Genomic DNA, 7,180 nt, shown 5'->3' on the forward strand with positions numbered 1-7,180 from the left:
CAATCAATTCTCTTCTGAGCCCCTAGAACTTTTGGCCCTTAAGGGCTTCCTGGAGCCCTCAGAGTGAGCCCATTAGGTAACTGCAGACATTGGGCTATGGGTTAATGATTGTGTGTTGGAAGAGGGAGGAGAGGCCCAGGGAGAGAAAAGCTGAAGAGTCAAGTCTCTCCACTAGACTGGGAGCTCTTTGAAGGCATTGCTTTGGCTCCTTTATTTTGAAGGCTCCCTCGGTACCTGAGTACTCTGCATACAGTAGGCATTCAATAAATGTTTGTGGAATTTGTTGAATTTCGCAGTGCTGGGAGGGACCTTGGATCTGGGAATGAGATAGCTTTGCCTCCTTTTGTCTTGCCATGGCCTCTGGGCACCCTCTGATTTAGGAGGCAGTTGTGAAGCAGAGGCAAGAGCCACCCTGGGAGCTCATGAATCTTAGGGATTTTCAATATTGGGAGTCTGAACCTCTCTAGACCTCAAGGATCTCGTCTATAAAATGACGGGACTAGACTAGGTGATCCTCAAGGTCTTTTTTAGCTCGAAACTTATGATCTTATGATCCAGGCCAAAAACAATAACGTGAGATATAGAGCCAAGAACTTGGATTTGAATAGCCAGCTCTGCTCTGCCATTGTATGGCCTGGTATAAGTCATTTTCCTTCTCTATGACTCAACCCCTATAAAATGGGGGTGGGGTGGATGGAATTATCTCTAAGGGATTTTCTTGGTCTGACGTTCGTAAGGTCATAGGATTATAAATTCTGACCTGTAAGGAGTCTTAGAGGTCATCCAGTCTAACCCTGTCATTATACAAATGAGGAAACTGAGGTTAAGACTCCTCACTGCTGGGAATCTCTTAAAGCGGATTGAAGTTCTTTCATGATGCTTTCAAGCTTTGGCTAGTGTCGAGTAACTTGATGTCCTCTAGTGGGATGCCAAACATGGCGGTCATGCATCAGGTGGCTATGATTTTGTGAGTGTGGGAGTTTCCTTAACTAACACAGGTCATGAATCTGTTTCAAACTTAGCAGGAAGGTCTTAGAGAGGTCTTTGAGTCTCAAAGAGGTTAAGTGACTTGTGGCATAGTCAGTTAGTAAAGTGTCAGAGTTAGGATTAGAAACCAGTTCTTCCTGAATCCAGGCCCCGCAATCCCTCCATCCACACTCTCTATTCCATTCATAATGGCGGACAGTTCAGCGTTCTGCCAGTGGAGGGCGTTTCCTGCCCTTACTTACGAGCTCAGGTAGAAAGCAAAGACATCTTAAGAAATCAGATCGTGGTCCCACATGTTGTCAAAGACTGGGGAAGCTTCAGAGACGGCAAGGGAGGGGTAAGCCAGATCCAGGATCCCCTCGAAAGGGGTATAGTACAGGGCACTCCCAGGCTCAGTGCTGCTCAGACCAAAGGCTTGGTTAGAATATAGAATATCTCCAATCTCAGTACAAGAGAGAATGAAAAGTGTTTATAGAATAGATGAGTGCAGAAATAATAGGCAAGCAGCTTTGACTCGCAGAGGGAATGTGGAAACTGATTTGCTATGGGAACAATAACTGATAACTCTGGATTAGCATTTAAAAGACTTTTTTTAGCCCCAAAAGAATGAATTTGTTAAAATTCATTTTCAATTTCAAAAATTTCAATTTCAAATTTCAAAATTTCTAAAATTTTGAATTTCTAAATCAAAGGACTCTGAGAGAAAGATTTTTAGAACAACGAGCAGAACCATATAGTAGGGTAGGGTGGCCTGGGCTTTTTCCCGGGTACCAAAACTCAGAGGTACAAAAATTTAATAATGACAGCTGGCATTATATAGCACTTATCTCATTTGCTCCTCACAATAATTCTGTGAGGTGGATGCTATTGTTACCCTCATTTTACAGATTGGGAAACTGAGGAAGATTAACAACTCGCCCAGCACCTAGTAACTCCAAGTCGAGTACTCTTCCCTACTATGCGTCCCTAGCTACCCCAAAATGTATACTGCATGAGGAGCTCTCTTCCTCAGTTGTTTTCTCCTTGGAAGCAGCCCACCCAGAAGCTTTCTTGGATGGCCCAGGGTCTCTGTCTTTTCACTCCTAAATGGCTAATATGAGGACATATTTAGTGGGATTTGCTCTGGGATACTAATTTGGAGTTCTTGATCTGAGTCAAAAATAGCTAATTATGTTGCTAGGAATGAAGCCTTTCCAATGTGCCCTTGAGGCAGCTGGGTGAAAGAGTAGATAGTGCCTGGAGTCAGGAAGACCTGAGTTCAAACCCCAACTCAGACACTTACTACCTTTGTGACCCTAGGCACTTAACCTCTGTCTGCCTCAGCTTTTTCAAATGTAAAATGAGCATCATAGTAGCATCTACCTCCCAGGGTTGTTGGGAGGATCAAATGAGATAATACTTGTAAAGTACTTAGCACAGTGCCTGGCACATAGTAGGTGCTTAATAAATGTTCCTCTCCTTCTTTCCCTCCCTCCTACTCATGAAGCCAGCCCTGCCTTTTAGCTGTGGCTTGGATCGGATTCTATGGTCACCTGGACAATGTCATAGGCGAGAAATCCAGTCATGCTGCCGGTGCCATAGTGGATGGCCATGGTCTGGCCGGTGGGCTGGAAGCTGAAGGACTTCAGAGGGTCGAACAGGTTGTGCAAACACCAAAAGACTGACGATGGTCAGTCGCTTAGTTAGACCCCAGGCTCTATGGAGTACCCACCCCATCCTCCATGAAGCAATGGGGAAGGGCAGAGGAAGCATATTGGAGGCGGGGATAGTGGCAGAAAGGACCGTGGGAGAAAGAAGAATGTCTCATCTCAATGATGAAATGAACATCTGTTCTAAGGCTGAAATTCTGGACACGTAGAAGTCCTCAGGGATCTCATTCTATGGACTTGTCTTCTCAGTAAAAATGATGGAGTCGGACCAGATGTCCTCTTAGGTCCTTTCCAGTTTTAAATCTATGATCCTAAGAACCACTCTGAAGGGTCTGGTCTCATTGGCAAGGACCACTGTTCATCTCTCCAGCCCTCAAACAGATGGGAATACCCTACCACTCAAGGAATCACGATCATGACGAAAGCCCATGAGCCCTGGTGGATTTACAGCAGGCGAGGCTGGAGCAGTAGACTGAGGGGACCCAGAGGCTGGAGGATCTGGTATCAAAGAGGACCTCAGACTCTTGTGGGGGGTTCCCGATACCAATGGTTCCAAAGTATGCAGTCTGCCAGACCAGGAAAAATGGCCAGTTACAGCGACTGTTCACCAGCCCTTTTTTCTTTATGGCACTAGGCCAACCCCATTGTCCTTATCCAAACATGTCTTGTACTATCCCACCCCCTTTGCTTATACCATTCCGTGCTCCCCAGATGCCCTCCTAATTATTCTGTCTGTCCAAATTCTACCCGCTCGTCAAGGCCCAGCTCTCCATGAGCCTTCCTTGTCCCTCCAACTCACAGAGATCACTCTCTTCTTTGAACTCAGAGCAACCGTGCTCTGTCACTTACTTGCCAGTTAGCCATTGACTGTCTCCCAGTATCTCATACTGTTATAAAGCTTTTGTATTTATGCTCTATCTTCCCAATAGGCCTGCCCTCAAGGAGCTTACATCTGCTTGGGGGTGATCTCATTGGTTCAGCCACTCATTTGGGTAAGACGGAGAAGGCCGAGTACATGGTTCAATTCTATAAAATCCTCTTTTTGGCTTTTCAAGCTCTCCTACCTTTCCGGTCTTCTTATAGCTCATTAACCTCTGGTTCTTCCCGCCATCTTGGTCTTTTTTGCACAAGACACTGCATCTCCAGGTATGTTCACTGACTCCTCCAGGCCTGGAATTCTCTCCCTCCCCGTCTCTGCCTCCTGACTTCCCTGGTTTCCTTCAAGTCTCAGCTAAAATCCCACCTTCTACAACAGGAAAACTATAGCCTTTGGGTTCTTCTACCGTCTTCCATGATGGCTGTGCCTTCTCTCAGTCTTCACTTTATCCTCTAGAGAACTTATTTTCATGCTGTGTCCCCCATGACATTATGAGCATCTCCAGGGCAGGGACTGTCTTTTGCCTCTTTTTTTTTGTATCCCCAGTGCTTGGCACAGTGCCTAGCATTCATTCATTCAATAAACATGTATTAAGTGCTTAATACATGTTCATTCACTTGGCTGACCAGACTCTATTTTAACTATAAAAAGAAAACAAATTACTAGGGGAAACATGGCCTTAGGCTCAGGGCCTTATACACCAGGGGCAAGTCCCGGGTTGCCCACTCTTTCTGACCACTAACATCCTAAGTCTAACACCAGCCTTGGGTGCCCACTCCTCTCAGCACCCAACACCACAGCTGGGGTGAGGCTCTGAACCTGGCCTTTCCGACCAATCATATCCATGTAGTTGGCCAAGGGTTCTCCAGCTTCTTCAGTGGCTACAAAACTGGAGAAGTACTTGGTTGCCTAATTCTGCGGGTGTCTCTTCAGGAAATCCTTCAGCAGACCCTGTTCTCAGAGGTTCTGCCTTAGGGACTTCCCTTTCTTCAAGGAGATTCTTTAGGGTTGGAAAAGATGACAGTCAAGAAAGGATGAGAAGTAGGTAGAGGGCTGCTCAGATGATCTCATACAGGACATCCAGGACCCTGGAATTTACACTGCACTCCACTCCACTTTCCAAAGCCAGTGAATTCTCTCCCCGTATCCTCTCAACAAGAGTGTAGTGAGGCAAGAATAATAATTAGTGAATAACACAGAAAGCATTTTCTAGAACTTGCTTATGAACTTCACAAGCACCCTCTGAGACTGGTCCTATGAGTGGTTTTATACCCACTTTATGGATGAGGAAACTAAGGCCCTAGGTGGTCATTGTAAGGGATCCCAGACAGCGTCTAGGGAGCCCATGATTTTACAGATGAGGAGAGCAGCTTCCAATTTTAACTAATTATCCTTGCTCACTAACTATTGAACTCAGGGGTTTCTATGCTGTGGAAGGAAAGCAAATGCCATCAGCACCTTCTCAATTTTGGTACCTTGGGGCAAAGGGCCAGCTGTCCCAACCTAGTTACAACTCTGGTTAGGAGAGTTCAGGAGGACAGAGCTCACCTGATGAAGCCTTTGGAGATGACCATCAGCCCCAGGAAGAAGAACCACCTCGTATTTCTTGCCTGTACCCTAACCCCTTGGGAAAAGCAAGATGCAGTATGGAGCTCCAACAGCTGGCTCAAAGCTGCCTCCTCTATATACTTCCCACCACTGCACTCGGGCACCTTGGAGGCCCATTAGGGAGACTCGATAAGAAATGCAAACTTTGCTGGGGAATACTCCTTTCTCTCCCTGTTATCCTCAACAAAAGCAATCAGAGAATTCTCCAAAGAGAGTTGTTGGGCTTTTTTTTTTTGCTTTTTTTTAAAACTACAGTTTCTTCCTTTGGGTTCTTCCTGGAAAGCCCCATGACTGACCCAGGGCATGAGGAAATTATTATTAATTGGGATTTGATCAGAGTCAGGACTGAAAGTGGAGGTGGGGGAACCGGAACCATGTGTTGAATTATGTAAGGAGAAAAGTGGTGGGATGTCCTCCTCTGGCCGTGGATGGGGACAACTCTCCAGTGTAAGGGGCAGGGCAGCACTTCATGGGATGCCAGCTCCTGGTCATCATTCTTCCCACTTGCCTTACTTCACCCATTTTTTCCAAGGGGCTTGGGTGTCCGGTCTTGACAGGCTCTCAGAAGAGACTCAGTTTCCAAACTTAGAGCCTGAGACTCATTTTCCAGAGGAAGAGACTTAGGAAAAGGACATCTCCAAGATAGCACGGCCAGGCAGTGACCAAGCCCTGATGTAGCCTCAGATCTCCTGGCTCTGACCAGGACTCAGCCTTTCCCAACCAAAGAGGTTTCTCTTTGGGTTCTGAGAAAGGAAACAATTCAATTCAACAGCATTACTGGGCCTACTCTGTACTTGGTATTGGGAAGTGTGGAGTCCAGGGGAAAGAAGAAAAAATTCAGGAGGAAATGGGGGCTAGCTGGAGTAAAAAGGAGCAGTATGGGGGAAAGAGTGAACAAAAGAAAGGCAGACCTGCTAACGAAGAATGCTGCTTGGTCTACAGACTGAGAAGCTGGAAGAATGAGGATGACTGTGTATGCGGGAGGATCCCCCCGTGCGCTCCCCAAAATCCCCCTCCCCCCCAGAACTTTTCTAGCCTTTGTCTTGCTGCCAGAGGAATGGCAAGAAGTTAAGAAACAGGGTCAGTTGGGGATTTTAGAAGGAAAGGAAAGGAAGTGAACGACCCAATTATTTGGGATAGCAGAATATAATCTGTGGGCTAATTCATGAGGAAACTTCCTCCAATGATACAGATGACAGCCTGTGGGGCCCTCATCTGTGGCCTCCAGACAGTCTACCCAATAGACAGAGAGCTAGACAGAGCATTTATTAAATACCTATTATATACTTGGGTCCTGTGCTAAGCACTGAGAATATTAATAAAAGCACCAGGGAGGAGAAGTGATTTGCCAAAGGTCATGCAAGTCCTCAGTGTCAGAACTGGGATCCGAACCCAGATCTTCTTCCTCCCAATCTGGCGTTCTTTCTGTTCTCACTTGAAGACCCTGGGTGAGGGGCTCCCGCTGTCTCCTGGGGCCGTCCACTCGTTCCACCATGGCTGTCTTTCGTGGTTAGGACATCGAGCTCACATCTGCCTCCTTCCATCTTGGGTCTGTCCTTGGCAGCCGAGCAGACCTGAGTCTGACCCCTCCCACATAGGTCAGCCCGTGCTCCCACGTCCTCCCTCGGTCTTCTCTTTTTCAGGCTCGACATCCCCAGAGCCTGTGACTGATCCTCATACACACGGTTTTCTGTACTCAAACCAGCCCAGTGCTCTAGATACGCTCCAACCTGGCAATGTTCTTCTTCTAAGATGTGGCCCCCAGACCCAACCCCCCAAACGCAGTATCAGTTGCTTGACACGTCAGTGGCAGCAGCTCTCATCAGGCCTCACGCCTCTGACTTCAACTCAAAACGCCTTGTGGGAGGCAGCAGACCATTGGTGATGGAGGCTCCATGTCCTTCTCTTGAACCCCGAATCGTTACCACTGGTGCCTTGGTCATCCTTGTGGGTGCAACGGCGCCAAATGAGATGGGACCTTGGTGCAGCGGGACTAACAATTGGTGACCAGGACTCAGGCGGTGCCCCGCCATCGAGATGGAGCTGAGACCAGCCGACA

General features: G+C 47.2%; 1 pseudogene; it reads right to left on the reverse strand.

The window, feature by feature from the left end:
- LOC114040712 overlaps positions 1-6,773 on the reverse strand; it is a 33,938-nt pseudogene extending 27,165 nt beyond the window's left edge.
- Positions 6,774-7,180: the final 407 nt, after the last annotated feature.

The sequence above is a fragment of the Vombatus ursinus genome, unplaced genomic scaffold, assembly GCF_900497805.2.
Source record: "Vombatus ursinus unplaced genomic scaffold, bare-nosed wombat genome assembly UNPS02013931.1, whole genome shotgun sequence".
Lineage (NCBI taxonomy): Eukaryota > Metazoa > Chordata > Mammalia > Diprotodontia > Vombatidae > Vombatus > Vombatus ursinus.